The following is a 25,625-nucleotide window of genomic DNA, read 5'->3' on the forward strand; positions in this document are numbered from 1 at the left end:
ACAGGCTGGCCATCCCACGGGCTGGGAAGTGTAGCCTCCAGCCAAAGCCCAAAGCAAGCACCTTGAGGGAGGTGTGGAGGGAACAGGAATTTAGGCTAAATGGGTTGGCTAAGTATAAGTATTTAACAAGCTATAGGAAACATCATGAATGTCTGTGAAAGGAGAAACAAGCACATGTGCAACTGAGCTTCATGCTTCTTTATGGGTCACATGTTTTAAAAAATGGTGATGTTGGCATGATCTGAGAGTGGATATCTGGGCCCTCAGATATCCAAAAGATGACACAGAGAAGGACACAAAAACTCTCACTGAGCATCTTCCACAAGTTGGCCAAAACTAGTCCAGAGATGGTCAGTTTTTAGGAGGGGAAGCATCATGAAACTGCCGAGCTGTTGGGTCAAATGTGTCTATGTCAGATGAATCCAGTTGTGGCCTCAGATGACTGGCTAAAGGTGATTAAAAAATGAGTTGTCTGTTTCTTGCTTTCTAGAGCTGGTTTCTGTTTACTCCTTAGGAAGGAATTCTGCTTGAAGGTTAATGAGGAAGGGACTTACTGAGGCATGTCTGACCTCCCATCCCATCATGGCCAGGAACTCAGTTTTTAAGGTTTACCTGGGATCCTCCTGGCCAACAGGGGAATCTGTTTAGTCCACTGAGGGACTTAGGATTTTTATTTCTCAGTCTCTAGTAAACTGTTTAAATCTCATTTTGCATTTCATTCTCTTCTTTTCAGGTGGACAAAAGAGAAAAAGTAGAAGAATTCCTAGAATTTATATTTAGAGTAAGTGAGCAGCAGTGTCAATGCTAAAAAATTATACAGTAATCCTAAAAAGTTCCTTTTTGCAAAGCTGTGGTTGAGTTGGTAATAAATTATTAAGCACTGGAAATGACAAGATGTGTAAACCACCCTCTATTTTTAAAATATTTAGCTATTCCATTTCTCCCATAAGCTTCCTTTGTCCCAAGATTAATTATTCTAAAATGGTTGGGCCATTTCTCCAGAATACAGAATATGTTAGCTGTCATTATTGCAGACTTGTGATATGGTAGCATTTGAATCTCTTGTCTGAGCATGGCTGTGAGAGGTATTCAGAGGATGCTGTGGGCAGGTAATGTTTTGGTTTCATGAGCAGGAACAAAAATCCAGAAGGCTTTCACACCTCAGTGCATCCCAAGGCACCCCTATTGAGTATTGTACAGAAGATCTCAAAAGATAACAGCCACCTGAGGAAGGAAAGCAGCTCATAGCAGACTGAGCTGTGTGAGGTCTGCAAAATTTATCAGGCCCAGAGAGCCATGAGCTTTGGACTTCAGTCCTTCCCCTGCATCTGTGCCCAGGGGCAATTATTTTAAGATATTTTTGTTCCTGAGTAGCTGCCCAGCCCATTACCTTCATGTTCCTGTAATTTATGATACAAAGAACAATGAATAGCCAATTAATAACTTACATTATTTCAATGTAAACTCTAGAAACTATCTCTTTTTTTCATTAAAAACTCACTTGTAACTGCTACTAATGAGAGTGTATATTCAGGGCAACTTGAATCTATGCTCCCAGGTGGCCATCTTCAAGCTCAGATAAACTCTATACTTAATCATAATTTCTGAATCTCATTGTTTAAGGTTGGTACACCACAATGGCCTAGCATCCTCCTGTTCCATGAGAGCAATAGACACCATTCAAAGGGCTATTCCTCTCCACTCTCTAGACTCCCTTTGTACCAGCAATGTTAGCTGTTGAACAATTCTTTGGTAATTAAACAATCATTGCAGCATTATTAGCTCCACACTCTGAATGACATCTTTAAGCCTCTCTCATGTGTTAAGCATGTCTAATGTGTTTTTCCACTTTTGGATAACTTAAGAGACCAAAATATACTACCTCAAAATATGCCTCTTTGGCATAAGCATTATTCTGAGCCAATTATTTTTGAGAAACAGCAGACACCAGAGAAACAGAGTAGAAGTTACTCTTTTGCAAGGAAGACTTACTTCTATAATGAAAATCTCCTTTTGTAAGGATGCCTTCCTTTCAGTACCAGGAAGGAAAGGATGGCTAAATCACAAAAGACTCATCTATGGAGAAAGCACCAATTTAAATCTGCATAACAAACCTCACCCTTTTCTATCATGCTTTCCCTGGTCACCTCCCCAGGACTGGCCTCCCCCACAGTCTTCTTTCTTTGTTTTAGATGAAGATGGTATTTAAGCCTAAATTCTAAGCCATTTCTTTTATATTTCCCCTTTTTTCCTGAGTATCTCCCATGCGTACTTACAGAATACATGTCAACAAACTTCTGTTTGTTTTGTCCCTTTTTTTTTTTTTTTTTTACAGGGGATCCTAGCTAAATAGAAGAGTAGAGGAAAAACTACTGTTTCAACCCTTACCATAATCAACTTTATTGTGATAAAGATTCACATTTATTGCAATATGTCTTATCTTTATGGAAATTAAAAAATCCAATCACAGAATCAAAACTTCAGAAATATAGGCAAATGTAAGTGGAAATTTAGTATACAGTAAATGCAACATCTCAAATTAGTGGAGAAAAATAGAATTATTAAAAAGTAGTATTGGAAAAACCATATACCTATATAGAACAAGATAAAATTGGATCTATTGATTACATTCAATACCAAAAAGTTCTAAATATATCAGATATTTAAATGTAAAAAAAAAAAAGCAACAAAATAATTTTTAAAACTTGGGAGAATTTTTCTATTATCTAGGAGTAAAGAAATGTTCTCCTAACATAAAATTTTAAAACATAAGAGAAATGTTTAGTAAATTTAAATAAATAAAATATTTAAGATCTTAGTTTGATCGTGTCAGAGGCATTTGAACCAGTGTCACTCCGTCTTGAGTAGGGGCTAGGTAAAATAAGGCTGAGACCTACTGGGCTGCATTCCCAGGAGGCTAGGCATTCTTAGTCACAGGATGAGATAGGAGGTCAAAACAAGATACAGGTCACAAAGACCTTGCTGATAAAACATGTTGCAGTAAAGAAGCCAGCCAAATTCTACCAAAACCAAGATGGCAGTGAAAGTGAGCTCTGGTCATCCTCACTGCTCATTATACACTAATTATAATGCATTAGCAGTCTAAAGGACACTCCCACCAGTGCCATGACAGTTTACAAATGCCACGGCAGTATCAGGAAGCTACCCTATATTGTCTAAAATGGGAAAGAACCCTCAGTTCCAGGAATTGCCCACCCCTTTCCTGGAAAACTCGTGAATAATCCACCCCTTTTTAGCATATAATCAAAAAATAACTATAAGTATCCTTAGTCCAGCAGCCCAAGCTGCTGCTCTGCCTATGGAGTAGCCATTCTTTATTCCTTTACTTCCTTAATAAACTGGCTTTCACTTTACTCTGTGGATTCGCCTCAAATTCTTTATTGCTTGAGATCCAAGAACCCTCTTTTGGGGTCTGGATCAGGACCCCTTTCTGGTAGCAATAGGAAAAATAAGCAAATAGTCAAATGGCAAAACAGGATAAAATGTTTGCAATGTATATTTCAGGCAATGAGTTAATATACCTACTACATAAAGGACTTTTTAAAGTGTTGGGGTGGGGAACCAATTACTTTATAATAGACTAGAATTATGAACACACATTCCACAGAAACATAAACACAAATATCTCTTTAAAATATTTTGAAAGGTTAAACTTAACTCTTAACTTGGAAATGCAGATTAAAAGTGTACCGAGTTTTGTGTCATCAGACAAAAAAAAATCTAAAAGTTTGATGACATATTTGGTTGGTGATTCTATGAGAAATGGGCCCAGTGATAAATTGGCAGTGTAAGTGCAGCATGGTACAACCCAGGAAAGGAAAATTTGGCAATATGTAGTAAAGCCATGTATGTAGTTATCCTTTGACCCAGCCATCCCACTTCTAAAGACCTAGCCCAAAGATGTACTGGGAAAGAAAAAAACAAACAAACATGAAAAGCCATGTTAAAAGGCTATTCACTGCAGCACTGTTAGAAATAGCAAAAACCCAGATGCTCACCAGCAGGGAGTTGGTTGAACAGAGTACAGTGCACAACACAAGTGAGTATCATGCAGCTGTGAAAAGGAATGAGGGATCTCTTCATACACTACATGCAGTGACCTCCAGCATATTGTCAAGAGATTCTTAAAAAGGAGAGTCATGTGCTAGTATGCTGTCATGTACTAAAACAGAAAAATACAAAAATCAAAAAGGGGTGATATCTATATATTCATCACCCCTTTTTAATATATAGATATAGATCAATGTATGTATATATATACACACACACATAGATAATGCGTATGTGATTTCCTTATATTAAAAAAGGAAAGATAAAAATGGTTACTGTATCTGCCAACTATATCTACAATAATGCTATGTGACAAACTACCCTAAACTCACTAGCTTAAAAGAATAGCCATTTACTCCCAAGTTCCCAGGCCTGTGGGTCACACTGGGTTTGTCTTCTTTCTTCGAGATGTGAGTCTGGGGTCCGCAGGGGAAGCTTTGCTTTGGGCTATGGGTCTTCAAGGCAGCAGGTGGAGCTCTGCTTAGGTGTCTCACTTGGGGACCCAGCTGAAAGACAGGGCTACCAGAAATGAAACTGCCTTTGGAAAGATGATGACAGTGAGAGAAGTCTAGCATGGCTGACTCCATCTTGTTTCCAGCCTCACAGGTTGGCAGTCTTTGCTCATTCCTGCAGAGGCCAAGCTAACCACAGGAGGAATTTAGTTTATAGTTTAACTTTGAAGGAAGGATAATAATAGTCTCTCCCTAAAACTGATTCCCCCTTGTTTAGGGGCTGAAACCACCTTTGTAAGACTAACAAAAGGCCACAAGATTGTGGGAGAAGCCTGAATTCTGCTAGGATATAGTTGTAGTTTCTATAATTCCTTATTGCTCAGGAGTCATGTGGCCAGAGGTCACTAGATTTGTAACTTCCCCAGTTGCTCCTACAACACCACTATTATAGAACCTAAGATTGGTCTTTTGATATATTTTTTAGACTTTTGCATTGTGGCAACAGACTGACCCCACCTGGACTTGTGACTCATCACTCAACTGGTCCTATGGCCCCTACCCAGAGGCAGACACAGCACATGAGGACTGTTTTCCACACCCCTATGATTTCATCACCAACCAGTCAGGGGCACCCACTCCCTAGCCCCTGTCCAATAAACTATCTTTGAAAAGCCCTAACCTCTGAGCCTTCAGAAAGACTGATTTAAGTAGTAATTTCACTTCTCCCATGTGGTCAACCTCGTGTTAATTACACTCTTTACTGCAACTTCGTAGTCTCAGTGGACTAGTTTTGTCTGTGCAGTGGACAGGAAGAACTCATCGGGCAATTACAGAAACACAGTCTTCCTCATGGCAGAAGCAGCTCCTGGAGGGGTTAATAGAAGCATGACACACTAAGGATTGGGTTTAGAACACACACGCAGTCACTTCTGCCTGCATTCCACTGGCAAAATCAAGTCATCGGGCCTGGCTCAACATTAGCAGGGTAGGGAGTACAGTTCTTCCGTGAAAGTAGGGTAGGGGAAAGGGGTGAATATTTGTATAATGATAATATAATGTAATATAAATAGGTATAAGGAAGGTAGAAGATTGAAAGCAAAATCAATGATCTTAATTGTAAATTCAATGATTGACATAATCCAGGGATGGTAAACTGACCTGCAGGCTAATTCCATCCCAGGTCTCTTTTTGTACTGCACATGAGCTAAGAAGAAGTTTTACATTTTTTAAAGGCTTTGTGGAAAAGGAGGAAGAGGAGAAGAAACAGAGGGTATTTGTGGTTCACAAGGCCTAAAATATTAACTGTCTGACTCTTTACAAGAAACTATTTGATGACTCCTGGCATAATCACGCACAGAGGAAATATTCTAAATGCTTTTGAACACAATAATTTGATTGCATATTCCAGGTGGAATCCACTTTCTGATAAAAAGAACTTTAAAAAAGAATATTAAACTGGTTCTCCATCATATTTTTGGTATTAGCAATGGTATTATTATGAGAGTATCATATATGTAATATAGAATTAAGCAAATGATTAACCATGTGGTTTTTGTGGGAAATTTGCATTTTTATCATTGGGGAAAAATACAGATATAAGATCAATAAGGTAAAGTAAAACCATGTAGTCTTGAATTTGAGTTAAGAGTAGCAGTGTGACCTCATTTTATATTTTATCTTAACATTTTTTTTTCCTGGATCCTTCAAAACAATGATAAAGCAAGTATCCTAAACCAATAGAAAGATAGCCCATGTTCCTGGTTTGGAAAACTCAATTATGGTTAACATGCCGTTCCTCCCCAGATTTATCCAAAATTCAATCAGTCCAGTTCTAGCATCAGGAATTTGCAGAAATTGACAAGCAGATTCTAAAATAGATATGAAAATGCCAAGTACCTGAAATATTAATAATATTTTTTTAAAAAGGAAACATTTAGAGGATTGACATCTGATTTGAAGACATATATAATATGTATTGATATAAAGCTTCATTAATCAAGAAAGATAGTATTTGTGTAAAAGATAAAACAAATAAATCTATGGAACAGAATAAACTATCCAGAAATAGATCCACATATGAATGATCCAATGATATTCAACAAGGATGCTAAGGTTATTCAATGGAGAAAAGACAGTCTTAACAGCAATCGCTGCTGGAAGAACTACATATCCATATAGAAAAAAAATTAACGTTAATCTTTCCTTTACACCATATAAAAGATAACTCAATGTATCATAGACATTAGTTTAAAAACTAAAACTATAAACTTCTGAAAGAAAACCTAGGGAAAAAATCTTTGCAACCTTGGAGTCGGAAAGCTTTTTTTGATAGGAAACAAAATGTATACGTTTCAAAAATCTGCTTTTTGAAAGACACCTGTGATATTGGTCTTCAACCTGGTTTTCTGACATACAACTCTTTTTGAAGATTAGAATCTCCAAAATGATGTCTTTTGTATGCTAATGAGTTGACTGGGGGACCCTAGGTAGCTTCAGAATGGGGGCAGTTATCAGAAAGACCAAGGCAGGGTTCCAGGGTCAGGACTTTTAGCCACACCCCACAACCACTGGGAAGAGAAGAGATGCTGAGGGTTAAGTTCATCACCAATAGCCGATGATTTAATTAATCATGTCTATGTAATGAGGCTTCCATTAAAACCCAAAAGAACAAGGTTAGGAGAGCTTCTGGATAGCGGAACATGTGGAGGTTGCTGGAGGGCGGTGCCCCCAGGGAGAAAGTGGAAGTTCCACACCTTTTCCCCACTACCTTGCCCTATGCATCTCTTTCTCTTTATTCTTTGCAATATCTTTTATAATAAACTGATAAATATAAGTGTTTCCCTGAGTTCTGTGAGCCACTCTAGCAAAATAATTGAACCCAAAAAGGGGGTTGTGGGAGCCCTGATTTACATAGCTAGTCGTTCAGAAGTTCTGAAGGCCCAAACTTGCAACTGGTGACTGAAGGGTGCAGTGGTCCCCCTCATAGGCTCAGTGACTGAGCTCTTAACCCATGAGATCTAAACTGTCTCTAGGTAAACAGTGTTGAATGGGAGGAGGCCCAGCTCCTGTCCACTGCAGGCTTGATTGCTTGCTCACTGGTGGGGAGAAATTCCCACACATTTGGTCACAGAAGTCTTCTGTGTTGATTATTGTGTGAAATGACAGCAGAGGAGAAACAGCTTGAGTTTTTCCACCTTCAACACCATGAAGAAAATTAAAAGGAAAGACCCAGTTCAGGAGAAAGTATTCTTTAAACGTTCATTTGATAAGGAACTTGCCCTAAGAATATATGAAGAACACTTAAAACTCAATTAAAAAAAAAAACAACAAAACTTTGATTTAACTTTGATTTTTTTTTTTTTTTTTTTTTGAGATGGGGTCTTGCTCCATCACCTAGGCTGGAGTGCAGTGGTGCGATCTCACAATCTCAGCTCACTGAAACCTCTGCCTCCTGGGTTCAAGCAATTCTCCTCCTTCAGCCTCCTAAGTAGCTGGGACTACAGGCACGTGCTACCACACCTGGCTAATTTTTGTGCTTTTAGTAGAGACACGGTTTTGCCATGTTGCCTAGGCTGGTCTCAAACTCCTGTGCTCAGGTGATCCACCTGCTGCGGCCTCTCATAGTGCTGGGATTACAGGTGTGAGCCACCGTGCCCAGCCAAACTCTAATTTTTTTAATGGGCAATGGATTTGAATAGATACTTTACTAAGTAATGTAATAAATGGCAAGTAAGCACATTAAAAAACCTACAATCAGATGATCTTCAATGGGTGAACAGATTATTAGCACCTGATGGTACATCCATACCATGAAATTCTACTCACCAATAACAAGCAATGAATTATTGACAAATGCAGTAACTTGGATGACTCTCCAGGTAATTCTGTTAAGTGAGAAAAGCCAATCCCTAAAAGTCATAGACTATATAATTCCTTTTGTTCCACATTCGTAAAATGACAAAATTATAGAAATGGAGAACAGATTGGTGGTTGCCAGGGATTGGGGACTGGTGGGCAGGAGTCCAGGAAGTGTGGCTATGAAAGGGCAGCAGGAGGGAGCCTTGTGGTGATGGACGTGTTTGGAATCTTGGCTGGGCTAATGTCAGCTTCCTGGCTGTGTATTGTATTATGGCTTTGTAATGTGGTACCATGGGGGGTAAGCAGGGTAAAGGGTGCACAGGACCTTTCTGTATTTATTTTCTAAAACTTCATGTGAATCTACAATTATCTTGAAATTAAAAATTTAATTTAAAAAAGCCTTGCACATAAAGGGGAAAACCAAAGCATGTGTAATGCCTTCCCTATTATGCACACTTTCTCAGTGGAACCACAAAACTGATAAGGGAAAGTTTCTTTTCATGAGCATATTCCAGCTGACAAATGAAGAAGGTGCGATGAGACTAGACTATCCCCATGGGTAACCTTCTGTGAGGTGACAGATTATGATGTAATCATTGATGGCTGTTAACATCACACAATAAGGCCTTATGAAACTCAGACAGCACCACCTCTAAAGCAGTCTTGTCACAAAATATTAAACCTGGACCTGATCAAGCATCTGGACTGGCTTATGGATATAGAGAAAATGTAGGAGAGAGATGAGCACGGGAAATGTCTCCATGGGGCAAAATTCACAAAATTCAGATTGTTGGACACTCTCCAGGACAAAATGTCTAGATTCTTCAAAAACACCAACATTGAAAAAAAAAACTGCCAGAAATAAAAAATACAGAGGGAGAAGGTAAATTAAAAGAAACATAAGAGTTATACCCATCAATTACAATGAATGGGTCTGTTTTGGCCCCAGGTTCAAACAAACTGTGTAAAAATTTTAAGAGCAGCCATATGACAATTGGGAAAATGTGAACACTGACTCCATGTTTGATGTTATTAAGGAATTATTAATAATTTAGGTGTAAAAAATTGTATTGTGGGTATAACTTCTTAAAATCGGGTATTTGTACCTCATTTGTACATTTGTACGTTTGTACATTGTACATTTTGTACAATTGTACAAAAACATTTGTATAGATACGTACTGAAATATTTATAGATCAAATTATTAAAATCTGAATTTTTATATGGCCATTCATCCATAATTGTTGAAGCTGGGTGATTAGTACATGGGGGCGCGGATCACTATACTATTCTCTCTACTTTTGAACATATATGAAATCTGTAGTAAAATTTTTATTTTAGGAAACATAAACAAAGGAATTTAATAATCCCCATATTGGCCTCTGCAAAAATAATATCTCCTGTAACTTGGGGAGCTTGGAGCTTTTTATGCACGGCATAAAAATGACAATGTATATCCCTCTCCCCGCAGGACACAGAACACATTTATGAGTCTTTTCACCCTCATTTTGTTGAAGATTTCATTGGGCGAAGAACCCTCAGTAGGCACGAAATTCATTCTCACAAGCAGAGAGATGCATTATGCTCCATTTATTGCTCATCCTAAATTATGAACATTTCCAGTGAATGTAAAGGAAGAGATGATTGAAAAGGACTCTGTGAAGACAGGATGTTTCTGTACAGTCCTTGTATCTGCTCATCTATTCCAAACTTTCCAGAGATTTTACCAGAGTTTTAAGACATTCTCCTGAGGGTTTGCTGTAGAGGGATTTTTCTTAACTAAGGAGTGCAAGTAGCAAGCAATAGCCCACCCAATCGGAGACAAAAAAGAAGGGTGTCAGAGTTCCCAGTGTTAAAAAACAAAAACAAAAAATCACCCTGGACACCTCTGATAATTATACAAGGGGATGTACACAGCCCTCGCCTTATTTGAGTTCAAAAGGAAGGTGGGCTTTGAAAGAAGAACAAAGAGAGTAGATCTCTCTGGATCTTCTGATGCTCACAGCAAAGAGCTCAAGGTATCTGAGTCAACTCTTCAGGCTTCTTTGAACAGAGGGATGAAGAGAGAATATGGCAAGCTTGCCAACAGGTCCCAGAAGTTTTAAGAGAAAAGAACAGATTGCTCTTTGCAAAACAAACCGAGCTGGGTGCATGGAGCCCCAGTAGATAGAAAGTGAAGAAAACATCAACTTTCTGAAATTTTAGACAGGTGCACCATCCCTTATGGATACCGATCTGTGCTCCCTATAAACTTCTGTGCCCAGGGTCAGCAGGCCAGGGACGACTGGCTCACCAGGAGGCCTATACATCCTCTTCTTCAGGCCCTAATTACAGCTGTATGTAATAGGGACTCTGCCATCTAACAGCCAAGGGGGTGGTTCCGTTTCTGCACATGGTTTTTTCCACTGGGTCCCTTGAGGTCCATGGTAATCTCTTCCTCATTCTCTGTAGGCAGATCACACTTTATAATAAGATCGGAGGCAGAGAACTTTGACCAGATCGCACTTTATAATAAGATCAGAGGCAGAGAACTCTGACCAGATCACACTTTATAATAAGATCAGAGGCAGAGAACTTTGACAACTACCCCCTTGTCCTCTGGCCCTGGGGTCAGGGCTACTCAAATAACACCTGCTGTCCCAAACCTGGAGAAGTATAGATTTTGGCACTGGTAGAGGAATAACAGCTATTGTTGACACTTGATCTTTTGGGCCTGGAATTTCCACTATGTTTTCACAACTCGGAGCCTATTCCTGCCACCTCTGTCAGGGAAGATAAATGGGCATGAATACTAGACAGACGAGTTTCCCAAAAGCCCAGACAAGCTGCAGGGAACACGTAATGAGCAGACAGTGTGGTTCATGCCGGGGAGCCCAGGTTTATCCAGGCCTCATCCTCACTCCCTTTCTCTACTGATAATTGGACCCAACAGGACCATTCTGAATCATTTTTCTCTCTTCAGTTATTCTTCAGTTCTACTCAAAGGGTCAGTTTAGGGCATAATTAAAGTCAATTACTTTCTGAAAGGCCATCAGGACAACCGTTAGAGACAATGATAGCAGCCCCGCACTTGCTGTAGGAATTATTAGCTTGTCAGCCTCTAGGCTTATGGAGACAAAGGACCAAAAAGTTAGAGAGATCCAGGTGTTCACCTATTTCTTCACTTATTCTTTTATTGTGAGTGTGCATGTGTGTGGGTGTGTGTGACATTTATTATGAACCAGAGGGCAGGAGCCAGCGACACATGAAAGCAGGAATAATCATATTCCCTGCTTTCATGGGGGCATACAGCTTGGTGGAGGACACAGATGTGAATTCAGTAATTGCTCCAATAAATATTCTCCTACAGATGAAGAAAGATGATACGATGTGATGGACAACACAGACTTATATGGTGGGGTCTGGGCTGGTCTTTCTGAAGCTAAGACTGGCAGGATGAGCAGGAGTTTGCCAGACAAAGAGGAGTGGAGTTGTTTTCCAAACACATCTCAGCACAAAGTGTTGTCTTTGCTGGGAGCTGAAAAAAGACAGTGTGGCCAGAGACCATTAGGTGAGATGCTGGATATGAGATACAACCTCAACAGGTGGAAGAAAATCGTGAGAGATGAAGAGAGGAATATAGTACAGCAGAGAGGACACAGAAGCTGACGTCAGGGTGTCTCAGTTTGAAATCAGTGGCCACCCTGTTCCTCTCCCATGTGGTCCCATCATGGGCCTCTAGGGTCTGGGATAAGAGGTTAATGAATATCTCATACCCTAAGCAGGGTGGTCCCTGCACTCTAGCAAAAAGTTAAGGAACTAGGGAAAAGAGATGGAAATAATAAAGAAATGGGACAAAGACTTTGAAGACCAAAGCCCTTGGGCTATTCCCTTTTTAAAATTTTTTATTTAAATTTTCTTTTATTTTTATCAAGACAGGGTCTCACTATGTTGCCCAGGTTGGTCTCAAACTTCTGGCCTAAAGCAATCCTCCCACCTTGGCCTCCCAATGTGCTGGGATTACAATGTGAGCCACCACGTCTGGCCTCCTGGGATATTTCTCAATGAAACATTGGATGCCACGATTGGTTTTGTGCCACATGCCAATTTCACAGAAGCCAGTCTATGAGCCACCAGCTCTACTCAGCAATTACAGCTTCCGGAACTTTGGCTAAATTCTCGTAGATGCACCACTGCTTGTGGCCTGACTCTTTGCCACCCAAGTGTGCTCAGCCTCCCCTGGGGAGTCTGCCAGGCTTGCATGGCTCCCACTGCACTTGCTGTGCTGGGACCGAAAACAGTTTTTGTGCCCCTAGCTTAACTCCACTGGATTCATAGAGGCTTTGGCCTCCTCAATGGCTGTCCTGGGACAGGGAGGCTGGTTAGCACAATTAACACAACCTGGTCATGCAAGGCATTGATGGTCCGTAACATGAACTTTGACCAGTAGGAGACAGAGAATGGAAAAAAGCCAGCAGATAAATCATCTGGCCTTCCTCCCCTATGACGGACTGTTCTGAGCCACTGTGTTTCACATGTTTCACATGTCTTCCCTGGAGATGTCCCACATGACTTGAGCAACCAGCTGGAGCTCTAGAGAAACTGTGGCCATCCTGGTAACATATGACCTTGTATTTGCTTTCTCTCCTTCCTGCTTTATTTCCCTATGTCCCTTACTTTGGTTGTTGGGATTGCACCTCCCAATAAAGCATTAGCATGTCTGCTCTGCTTGGGGCTCTGTTTCCTGGGTTAAGACTCTGACTCTTGAATGCTGAGGCAGTGTATTGAGAAGGAGTTCAGGCTGGACTCACACCTGGTGAACAAGAGTGCTGTGGTGCATGAGTGAGTTCTTCCACAGGTATAAGAAAAGATACTTAGTACCTGCCACCCCTGAACTATCCTTCTATGGCAAATGTGTGCTTAAAGTTAGCAGTCCCCTAAACATACTTGAGATCACAGATGAAGCAAAATCAGACTATCTCCCAACATAGGAAAGCACGATAGGAAAGAAATATTTGGTGGCAAGAAGATTATAGCTATGAGCAAATTAGGCAATCTCTCTGTGAGACCCAGCATGCAGTATGGTAGAAGTTGAAAACAAAAACATGGATAAAATTGCTTAATGGATTATAATAATATGCATGACTGTGTGCCAGGCAGTGTACTAAGACTTTCTTGTTTCATCCCATTTGCTTATTATAACAGTACTATAAGACATGCACTCTTACAAACCCTTATTTTACAGAGGAAGAAACAGGCCCAGAGAAGTTGGGTAACTCATCAAAGGTCACAGAGCTAAGAGTGGCAGAGTCAGGCTTGGAGCCCAGGAAGTCTGGTTTCGAATTTCATGCTTCTAACCTGAGCACTGTACTGCTTGGTGGAGTTCTCTGCTAGTCCTACCTTTCAGGCAGAGGTGAGCACTGCTGAGATTACATGCCTGTTCCTGGGGACTAATACCAGGAGGAAGATTAGACTGTTCTGTCTAATCTGTAGTTTGTCTCTTCCATGAGTCTTGGGATCAGAACCCTGAATCAGAGACAGATGGACACTGGCCTAGGCAGATGTGATGGTCTGAATGTGTTTCCCACAAAGCATGTATTAGAAACGTAATCCCCAACTCAACAGTGTCAGGAGGTGGGGCTTAATGGGAGGTGTCTAGGTCATGGGGGCTCCACACTCATGAATGGATTAATGTCTATTATAAAAGGACCTGAGGCTGCGAGTTCCATCTCTTGCTTTTTCTCCGTCTTTTGCCCTCTTGCCTTCTGCCACAGGTGATGCAGCGAGAAAGCTGCCACCAGATGTAGCCCCTTGATCTTGGACTGCCCAGCCTCTAGAACTGTGAGCCAATTAAATTTTTCCTTTGTAAATTACCTAGTCTCTGGTATCCTGTTATAGCAGCATAAACAGGCTAAGATAGTAAGACAGTAGGGAAACAAGCTCCAGATGTACTTGAAGTCTCTTATTCTTATTTTAGGAGTTGAAGAGCAATTCCCTCCAGTTTCCATTAGAAATGCTTCTTTTTCCATATCAAATGTTGTGGGATAGCCTGAAACACCTTTCAACACTTCATTACCCTTCTCCAAAATTCAACAGATGTGATTTCCACAGACTTTACTCGCAGGGGCTCCAGTAGAAGAGGAAGAGGCTTGGGTTTAATTGAAGGTGGCCTGAGACTTCTGTGAGGAACAGCCCTTTTAGAGACATATCCCCTACAAAGAAAGCATCAGAATTATTACCCTAATACATGGACATCCACGGTTCCTTCAGCACCATCGAAATGCAGAGACCATGGGGAGATGCAGGGAGAGGGCTCTGCACAGCACAGCCAACTTGACGGGTTGAAGACAGACAACCTCCATGGAGCAGGGACTTCAATTAGTTAATTCCCCATCCCCACTGTCACTTACTAACATGGGATTCTGATTAAAAATTAGATTCTCTGCAAGAGGCTTAACTTATGATTTAAGAACTTTTGCTGTACAACCATTGCAAAAACAATTACATAAAGATTAATTAGCAAATTCCCAAAACAGTAGTAAACAGCAAAGTAGTTTAATTAAAACCATTATCTCCAAAATCTGAATGTTAATAACAGTTGTAGCCCAGGGAGAAATAAGAGGCACACTGGCACAGAGTGGGGTAAAGGGAGGGTGTCCTTCGACACCAGCATTCAGTCAGCCCAAGTCTCCACGGCTGCTGTCCTGTTAATTACACTCCAGAACTCTGTGGGCACCGCGTCTTGAGAGGTCCTGGGCTCCTCCTATGAGCCTCTGCAGCTGTAGCCTTGACAAACTTGTCATTGCTGGCCTGCCTCCAACAAGAGGCCTTTAGCCCTCAGAAGAGAAGGAGGCAGCTGGGGGCACGAACAAGACTTTTAAGTGGGGAATTCATAAAATTTGGAATTGTCAGAAAACATCTGTAACCATGACTCTTGTCCTTCAGAAGACACTGATAAATTTAACCCAACCCAGACCCCTTAACACAAACTCTGAAGTAAAAGATTGGCAAAGGAAGCCCATGAGAATGAAATGTAACAATAGCAACTATGTAGTTAGCACACATACCGTACGATCTCACATGTTCACAAGATCCTCATGAAGCCACAAGGCCTTCATTCTGTTATTATTTACTTATTTATTTATGAGACAGGGTCCGGTTCTGTTGCCCCAGTTGGAGTCAGTGGCACAAGGCAGTGTGCGGTGCTCAGTGCAGCCTCTAACTCCTGGCTCAAGTGATCTTCCTACCCCAGAGTCCTGAGGGGCTGGAACTACAAGCACATGCCACTAAGCTCAGCTAATTTTTTTCTTTTTTAATTTTTTGTAGAAATACGGTCTGACTACATTGCCCAGGCTGGTCTCAAACTCCTAGCCTCAAATGATCTTCCTGCCTCAGCCTCTCAAAGTGCTGGGATTACATGCGTGAGCCACTGCACGCTGCCATATTACTTTTATTCTTAAGCTAAAGTCACTCACTTAGCCTCGTGCATGGGGACCCTTCTCTTTTTAACTCTAAAGCCCATTTGTTTACCTTGATACCACACAGATGCCCTTTGTGGTGCAATATTTAGCCCATTGAAGGCTAATTATGTGAGTCTCACAATTGTGTGAGTCTGGCATGAAGTATAGCCTAGACTTGACAATGATTGATTTTTCCAAAGAACCCCTTCAGCAGGGAGATCCCAAATCAGAGAGCCCTTGCCCTCACCCGGGACAGCCAATGTCTGTGCAGCTCCACACAGAGCACCAGCTACTGTGGAGGGGTTGACCTGGGCCTGGAGTCCAGGACAGGCTGAGGACTGTCCCTCCCCCAGCCCTCTCCCTGAGTGTCAGTCCCTGAGTTAAACACTGTCACAAGAGAGGGCTTGGAAGCCACCTTCTGACTCACCACACCCATCCCAGCCATGCCCCCTCGCCCTGGCAAGCACCCAGGGGCTGTATGTTGATTTGTCTCTCCCCTAATACAAGGCCCTGCCCTCCACCAGCAGAACCAGACTGTCTGCCTGCAAGCCTGGCTTTTTATTCTGCTGCACTACAGAAATTATGCAAACCACAGCTATTAGTATAACAGCTTTTGCAGAATTCAGAAGAAAAAGGCAAAAAAAACAAAACAAAACAAAACACGATCACAAAATCCCTATGTTTGGTTAAAAGACCATGAATTTCCCCATTGTCCTCACTCACTCTCTTGTCAATATGAGATGTATGCATCTGAAGCCTGTTTTTCTGTCATATGAACATCTATAAAAGAGACATCAGTCAGCAGAAACCTCTGGAACTGCAACATGAAAGAGAATGAGGGAAAAGTCCAACTCTAGCCAGGATGGAGAAGAGAGGAAAGGCAAGATGTGGGGGGCGGCCCCGGAAGGCCCAGGCGGGGTCTCTAGAGGAACCTAGGAAGACTGTGGTGTGGGACAAAGCTCCAGTGTTCTCTGAGCACTCTCGCTGTCCTTCCAGAGGGCCTTATTCCCCTTCTCATTCATCTCAGTCACCACACTGGAAGCCTCCCGAGGGCAGAAGCTGCACACCTGTGCCCCATCCCTTCCACAGCTCTGAGCAATGAGCAGGCACAGAGCTGGGGCCGGGGGAGGGCATGGAGAAATTGAGCTCCTTTGCTCACCAACATTTCAGGGAGACTGCAGTGGTCTTGGTGGATGTGAATGGACTGAGTTGCTTCTATCACTCAGAATCCCCGAAGGAACAGGTGGCGCATGGACATCAGAGGATTCAATAACCTGACAATTTGCAAAGATTTCGGTGGAACAGTGACAGCAGAGGGATGAGGGAGCACGTGATTCCAGGTGCTCAGAAGGAGGAAACTGCCTCGAGAGGAGGGACTCAGCCAGCCCGAGGTGGCCCTGCAGGGAGGATGCAGGAGGAATAAAGGCCCTGTCTCCCTCCTCTCTCCTTCTGCCCTCCTCCCAAGGGCCCCCCCAGGAGCTGAGGGAGCAGAGGCAAGGAAGCCATCTGGGTCATCCCTCCAGGTCACCTCCCGAGGCACAGAGCAAGGCAGAAAAGCTTCTGGGCCAGGCTCTGGCAGGACCACTTGGATTTCCTCTGTAAGATGAAGACAATGGTCCTGGGAGAGCATAGCTGACCGCCTGGCGCCCTGGGCCACATCGCCTTCCAACTCCCCTCTCATCAGAGGTCCATGCCAGCTCTTGCCCCTGGCTCTGGTGCTGTCCCACCTCGGGGTCATTCCACTTTCTGCTATGGGGCCCTGTCTGATTTCACGAGACACCTCTAGGTCCACACTAAGACAGCCCAGAGGTATGGGCTTATCATCCCTGGGGATAGGCAGTAGCAGATGGTGGATAAACCATCCTGCCTTCCATCTTTCAGGTGGAGAATTCTGGAAGACATCCTGTCCATGTCTTGGTGGGTCCTGGTGGACTTGAACCCCCGCTGTCCATGGCAGCAACTTAATCCATGTGCCTTCCGTGTCTCACTGTCCTTATACCCTCACTCTCATTTCCTGCAGTCACCCTCAAATAAGCAACCTGCACCCAAGGCATTTTCTGGGGCTCTGCTTTTTGAGGAACTCAACTAAGACAAGTGAAAGAGCCAATAAATGGCACTGAGACAGTTGATTATCGAGATAAAAAGTTATAATGTCAGATTGCTACCTCGTGCCATACATACAAACCAATTCTTGATGGATTAAAAAGTTCAGTGTAAAAACCCAAAGCCTAAAATGTTTAGGAGCATATATTTATGAGCTTGGAGTAGGGAAGGATGTTTTAAATAAGACATAAAAACTGCTAACCACTAAAAAATTGATCATGATTGTGACCTCATAATTAAGAGCTTCTGTTTATCAAATGATACCATAAAGAAACTGAAAAGCAAGCTATGAACTAGAGAAGGTATTTGCAACACTCCAGTAAGGGATGATTATTTAATATATCCTAATAAAAATCAATAAGGAGAAACATTTTTAAATTGTAGGTCACAGAAGAGGATAAATATATTAAAAAACTCAAAATTAGTCATCAGAAAAATGCAAATTAAGACCCAAAGTAACCATCAAGAAAGGCAATAAAATGTGGCACTTGAGAGCAAAGTCATTATGTCTGGTGGGATTGAGCCCTGGCTTAATCCCATGCGTGCCAGCTATGTGATCCTGCTGGCATCATTTCCCCACTCTGTGGACAATAGCTTTCCATGCATTAAACAGGAATAACAGTAGTTCCTGCCTCCTTAGGTTGCTGTGTTACATGGAAGAAGACATGCAAAGCTCTTAGCATGGGTGCTTCACAAACAGTAAACATGCAAACTATATTTAAAAACCATCTCCAGGTGACTCAGAGATTACATAATGGGTGCTTCATAGGAGCACAACAGTACAAGTTTTTATTTTGTGTGATCCAAAATATTGCACTTAAATAACATGTGGGTGACCTCCACAGGAAGGAATGAGTTCTGCCAGCGGTGGGTCTATGTACCATACTGCAGCCTCAAACACAGACGAATGCGTTAGCTGCATGTGAGCCCTCATGATAAAAGAGATCTGAAAATAAATTGTGTATTTAATTCAGAGCGACTCCAGAGCTGCTGTTCTGGGATTGCAGCAGAAATCCTGGAGAAAGCCTAAGATTTGGGATTTTAGATCTTTATGCATCACTTACATCCACACAGAAAGGGCGTTCCAGGGACTGCGCACCCACAGAGCTGTGCAAGCTGGTCCACCTTGCGGCAGCCAAGACCTCCCTGAGCAGGTAGCCGTGCTGAAGGGGAACAGCAGCTCCCCGATGGCCTCCAAAGGACTCAGCATGGAAAGTGAAGATATATCTATGGCCTGAGACAATTCTGGCAACGATATTCATATAGACATTACGTTCCTGAACAGCAAGGGAATCCTGTGAAAGGAGGGAACAGTGAACTAGGGACCCAGATTCCAGCCCTCTCTACTCTGAGGAGTCTCTGTGACACCTTTAAATCAGGGAGAATCATTTCTAGACTTCCTGGGGTTGGATTGAGGATCCCCAGAAGCAACCAACTTGTATTCAGCGTACACCAGATGCCAGACACAGTGTGAAATTATTTGTATACATTTTCTGGTTCGATCCAAAGAACTGCTCTATGAACAAAGCTACCAGGACCTGCAGAGGATTAGGGTTAGGAAGTGGTGAAGCTGGTATTTGATCAAGCCTAGGTGAAGTTGTGCTTGAGAAAGACCACTGCGAACTGAGTACAATCAGAGGATTGTTTCCAAAGTTAGGCCCAAGTGGGCTTGCAAGAGCAGGCATCACCACTAAAACAAAACCGTGACCCTTAAGGCATTGGAGGCAGACCCCAAGCAAACCTGCATGTGCTGGGAAAGGCCCGAGGCTGGGAAGAGGAGGTGTTCTCTGCAGCTGCTCAGCCTGTTCATTCTGCACCAGGAGCAGCGCAAGCTGCTAGGATACCCTAACGGGGCAAGCAGGGCACTTACTCCAGGCTCTGCAGCAGGAATGCCCACTATGCATAGCCATCTGGGGTCTCATGCTTCAAGCCACAAGCCTGCTCCACCTGGGCCCTCAACCCCACCCTTAAGGTCGGAGCAAGTATTCACGCTTACCCACCTTGGAAGTGAGGGAGAAAATCGCCCATGGTGTGTAGGGGTTTGTGTGTCTGTGCATGCGTGTGTCTGTGCATGCAAGTGTGTGTATGCATGGGTGTGTTTCTGCATGTGTGTGTGTGTGGCTTTAGTTGATAGTGGCAGTCCAGGTCTGCAAGTCTCTAAGGTGCAGGCCCACATCTCTCTAGAGAGGACAGTCAGAACCACATTAATCGTTGTGTCGCAGGTACTCCATGCCTCGCGCTGTTCTCAGCACTTCACATAAACTAATTCACGTACTTCTCCCAATAACCCTATGAAGCAGGTGCTATTTTTATCCTGCTGTGGCTTATGGAGAAATGAAGGTGCAGAGAGATTTTGTATGTATCCAAGATTACACAACTAACAAGTGGCAGCGTGAGATCTGAGCACGAAGAGCCAGGCTCCAGAGTGCTTTACCTGAGATGGAGACACTCTGAACTTCTGCCACCTACTTTCATATGCCTGGGTGACAAGGGATACACAGGAGGCTGATTTTAATTGTACTTACTGTGAATGCACAATTCACCAAAATTGTAAGAATTCCATCCAATGTGAAAAGCACACATTTGCAACTCACTGGGGTGTCAAACGTCATGAAAGTAAAATAGTGATGCTGTCCTCGGGAGGTTCAGGACAGAGGTGCAGTCAGGGTTGCATGAGGGCTCCAGGAACCCTCCTGAGGACTGAAGGCACCCCTGGCTCCCATGCCCCAGACCTTGAAAGCCCAGTGTTCTGGCTCCTGACAAGGCACCAGGGCTCCAGGGACAGGTTCTCTACTTAGGAACAGTCTGGCTCCACTCATGCCACTGCCAGGTACACACTCTGCTTGGTGCCAGGAAGATCTTATAACAGGAAGCCCTCCTGGAGGGGAGGGAGGAGACGCTACAGTCCAAAGACAGTGTGGAGAGAACAGGGGGCATGGCAGAGAGGGGCGAGGAGAGGCGCAGCAGGGCTGGAGCCTCAGGCTCTGAGAAGAGCTTGGGAACTGCCCTTGTTCCTGCATGCGTTCAGTTGGCCAACTCGCTACTGAATGCCACTGTGTTCTGAGGCCTGGGGAGAAAGTGAATTAAAAAAGGCAAGCTTCCTGTTTGCATGAAGCTAACATTCTAGAAAAGAAGACAGGCCATAGGTAGACCGTCCTGCTGGCCTGCCCACCATCCTCAGCTACTCCTCTCTCTGAAGGTCAAATAAGGCCACTCTCAGAGTGCAGCACAAGGGGAGGGGAAGAGACAGGCACCTCCAGATCACCAGACACATGCTAAAAATGAGAGAAATGGGCACACTAGCAGTCCGGTACCCACCGTATGCAATATTCCCATGGAGCAAGCAAGCATCTAAAATATAACAGTATTTTTTAAATGGAGAAAGAGACAAGAATAGCACCAGGAACACATTCTGCAGAGAAGTGAGCCCTGGTATGCGCTATGTTGTTCAAAGAAACATTGCAGCCCTACCTGACATTCTTGGGGATTCCCTGGCTTCTAGGAAAACCTGTTACTGGTGAGCAGACATCAGGACACAGATTGGGCTTGGTGTCACAGTCATTGTGGCCAGGGCTTCTGGCTACAGTGGTTAAGTGAGCCCAGAAATCTGTTCTGGCCCCATCTAAATGATGCTATTTTAATGCTAGATTTCCTTGAGGTAATAAAACAAAAACAGGGAAATTGAAGGAAAGGATAATAGACATAAATCACTATCCTAGGAGTCCAAACCCCCATTTAAAAGTAACTTGGAAGGTTAAAATAAAAAGGCAGATGTAGAAGCGGTGTTGAAATCCACAAAATCAAAAACTTTGCTGTGCCAAAGACAGACTCAAATCCACTGATTGCCAGGGTCTCTGGAGCCCCAGCTAAAATGAATGAGGAAAGGCCACCACTTCCACCAGGGAGGGCAAACATGCGCCCCTTCCAGGGCCAGTTCTCCCCAAGAGCTGCTGGGAACCTTGGACACATCTTCCCTGTGAGAAAAGAGGCTGCAGTCAGCTCAGTGCCCGCCAGGAGGACCGCAGAGAGGACGGTGGCCACTGCTACAGGTGTCATTCTGGACCTAGCCAATGTTTTGGAATCTCAGGGAAAATGAAAAAGCCCATAGACATCTACACAGGAAAAGAAATAAGAAGAAAATGAGATTTTCTTATTTTTTTAAAATAAGAATTTTAAAAGAAATAGAAATCTTTCTGACCTCAGACTTCTCTGCAGTGTCAAGTGTCAGGAAGCAATGGAGTCCTGTCCCCAGAAAACTGGGAGGAAGAGGTGTAGCAAGCTGCCTGTCACGTCTGAGAGGAACAGAAAGGGAAGTTGGAGAAGTGGAGAAAGTTGGATAAGATCAGCCTGTGGAAATCATGAGAAACGACAGAGATTAAATCAGAAACTCACACATTTGGAAAGAAAAACATTAACATGATTTAGTAAGTTGGAGAGTTGACCTTTTGAAGAACCCAATAAAATATAAAACTTTAACAAATCTAATTAAGAAAAAATCGAAATAAAGAAAATTGGAACTAAGGAAAGAGACATATGCTGATAAAAGTAATTATAATTATGAGATAATATTATGCACAGTTATATGCTAATACATTCCATCAACGTGTAAAAATGTAACACTTAGTGAAAATAATAAATTAGGAAAAATAGCTCAAGAGGAAGTAACACCCTAGAACGGAGCCAGAGCCGTGAAAGAGACGGGAAAGTGTTGTTAGCGCATTGCCTTGGAAAATATTTGGAGGTGATGAGACTTTATTAGTGCATGTTGTCTGGACTTCATGGAATAGATAAATTGCATACTACAAAATTTACAGCAGAATATAGTAGAAAATGAAAGGCAAATCCATTTACTTTATGAAGAAATTCTATTAACCAAATTTGGCAAAAGTAGCATGAAAAATTGACTCGCCAGCACTTCCCAAAATACAGTGGCAGGGAGGCTTTTCTTAACAATAATGGCAAAGGAAGAAATCATTAGGAACAAGATGGATACATGTAATTAAGTTTAAATGGAAAACCTTGTATCGGAAAACACTGTAGTAAAATTCCAAGGGAAATGGCAAACCAAAAACCATTTGTAAGAAATACAAGAAAGGATTAGTTATTAACACATTAAAAAATCCTCTCACAATTACAAAAACACTATATAACCACAATAGACAAGGACATTGAGACAATTATACAAGCAACATAAGTGAGCAATAAGCGTGGAAAACAAAGGCTCAAGCTCACTGAAAAGGCAAAGACTTACAAGTTAAAATCAGGATGTCATGTTTTTGCCTATTAAATTGGCAACGATGTAAGGGTTCTCTACCATGGGCAAGACCGTGCACTGATAATGGAAATATAAATTGATGTGACATTTTTGGAAAAGGATGTGACAACATTTTGCAAGAGTTTTAAATGTGTTCAGATGCCCTTTGACCTGGTAATTCCACTGCTGGGAATCTATTCTAAAGAAATGGTCAAAGATAAACAGAAAATGCATGTTCTTCCCTAGCACAGCTGTGAGTTCCCCTAACTCAGGGGCCTTCCTATCCTCCCGTGGACTCCTCCTCTATCTGATCTCTAAACACTTGGGACCTAGGACCTAGTACCTGGGACTACTTTTGGCCACACTCTTCCTGAGGGATCTATTACTGTCCCAATAGTTTGAAAAAGTCGTCTGCACACTGATGACTTCTAGATATCCGTATCCAGTCCCAACTTCTCTGAGTTCTAGACTTCTCTATCCAGCAGTCTAGTAGACCCAACTTCTCTGAGTTTTAGACTTGTCTATCCAGCAGTCTAGTAGACCCAACTTCTCTGAGTTCTAGACTTGTCTATCCAGCAGTCTAGTAGACATCACTACTTGAATATTTAATAAGCACCCCAACACAACAGGTTCCAAATTAAACTGCTGGTCCCCTCCCAAGCCTTCCTCTCCTTTCTTATCTATTTCAGTAAATGGCACCACTGTTTACACAATTGCTTAGACCAAAGACCTACAGGTTATAACTGAGTTATCTCTTGCCCTGCCACTTTACCTCCAACCCACCAGTGAATCCACATCATGTTCCCTTCAACATCAATTCTGAATGCAGCCACCCCTCACCAACTCTTCTGTGACTGTTCACATCCGTAACATGCACCTGAAACAGTGCTCTAAGCTCCTACCTGGCCTCCCTGCTTCTAATCCAGCCGGCCCTCCCCAGTCATGAGATTCTCCATCTGCAGTCAGAGTAAGCTGCTTAAAAACCTGTGACTCTCAAGCTTCCTTCACACTTAGAATAAACTCTGAATTCTTTACTTTGGCCCTCAAGACCTTGATTGTGTGGTCACTGCTCACTTTCCTAGACTCTTAGTGTCTCTGCTGTCTCTGGCTCTCTCTAAACCAAGCACACTGCCCCACCACTGTCCTCCAGTGGCCAAGTTCATTCTTGCCTCAGGGCATCTGCACTTGCCGGCAACAATCCACACCTAGATTTAACCAGATTTCGCCTGCTCTGGAAGGACGTTCCTGGCCCCTGGGTGAAAATGACTTCTTCCTTTTGCTCCTATTTCCATCAACCTCTAGTCCTTAAATCCATCTCACTTTTCCTCATAACGCTGATCACAGCCTGAAATGATACGTCTGATGCATTTCCTTTCTGTTTTCTGCCTGGACTCTCCTGGGGATGGGATCTCATCAAACCCCATCATCCTCACTGCTGTCTCCAGTGCCTGACACGGAAGAGACAGCAAATACTCGCTGAATGAGATTAACAGTGGTGAAAACTGAAAACTGCCTGCATGTTCAAAAATAGTGCCATATTTTTTAGAAATATAGTGGAATCTCCATAAACCCATTAAAATCGTGTTTTCCAAAAAAAGTTTTAAAAGGAAAATTTTCATTGTTAAACAAGGTAATGTGATAAAAAGTAAGATGCAAAATCATATATTTTGGTGATCCCAATTTTGTAAAATTATTTATCTAGCTAGGTATTTAAATATAAAGAAATACACTAAAACATTAACAATGTTTAGATTTGTATAATAGAATAACAGGAGACTTTTTATTTTATTATCTATACTTTTGAATTTTGCAAATTTTATTAAAAGAAACTGACATTAATTGACTTTTTTCTATTTGTGTTTTTTAATTCATTTATTTTTGACAATCATTGTGTGTATTTAGTGGGTATAATGTGATGTTTTGATCTATGTATACATTGTAGAAAAATTCAATCAAGCTAATTAATATATCCATCACCTCACCAAGTTATCATATTTTTGTGTTGAGAGTGTAAAAAAAATCTATTTTTAGCAATTTTGAAGTATGTAATAATTCTTATTAACTGTGGTCCCCACACATCGAAATCCATCAGTAAAACTTCCTCTTGCAGTAAACTTTGCACTGTCTCATCAGTGTCTCCCCTCACCCCGCCCCTCACCCACCCCACCTCTGGTCACCACTGTTTTGCCGTCTATTTCTATGCAGTCAGCTTTCTCACATTCCACAGAGGAGTGAAGCCATGCAGGATTTGCCTCCTGTGCCTGGCTTCTTTCATAGCATAACGTCCTCCCGTTCCAACCACTTTTATAGAAAAAAAATTGCATACTCTGAAGTGAGAGAGAAAAATGACTCCTGCCTGGCTAACGGCCAGGAGGGAGGAAGGTGAGGGAGGCGGGTGAGCCAGTTCTAGAGCCGATCCAGAAGGTGGCCACTCTTGACCAAGAGACG

At 42.4% G+C, this 25,625-nt stretch overlaps 1 long non-coding RNA gene across 3 annotated transcripts; it reads left to right on the top strand.

The window, feature by feature from the left end:
* The first annotated feature begins 9,019 nt into the window (after positions 1-9,019).
* Positions 9,020-14,806, top strand: LOC129020455 (uncharacterized). 3 transcript variants are annotated; one of them, XR_008495806.2, is made up of 8 exons: positions 9,022-9,264; positions 9,853-10,717; positions 10,833-11,525; positions 11,731-11,931; positions 12,296-12,976; positions 13,606-13,773; positions 14,135-14,201; positions 14,338-14,806. It is a non-coding gene; the product is annotated as an uncharacterized LOC129020455 (long non-coding RNA). The 3 variants fall into 3 exon arrangements; XR_008495804.2 differs by having other exon boundaries at positions 12,300-12,976; XR_008495805.2 differs by lacking the exons at positions 13,606-13,773; positions 14,135-14,201; positions 14,338-14,806 and having other exon boundaries at positions 9,020-9,264; positions 9,853-13,081.
* The last annotated feature ends 10,819 nt before the right edge of the window (positions 14,807-25,625 follow it).

This window comes from Pongo pygmaeus, chromosome 20, assembly GCF_028885625.2.
Source record: "Pongo pygmaeus isolate AG05252 chromosome 20, NHGRI_mPonPyg2-v2.0_pri, whole genome shotgun sequence".
In the NCBI taxonomy this organism is placed as follows: Eukaryota; Metazoa; Chordata; class Mammalia; order Primates; family Hominidae; genus Pongo; species Pongo pygmaeus.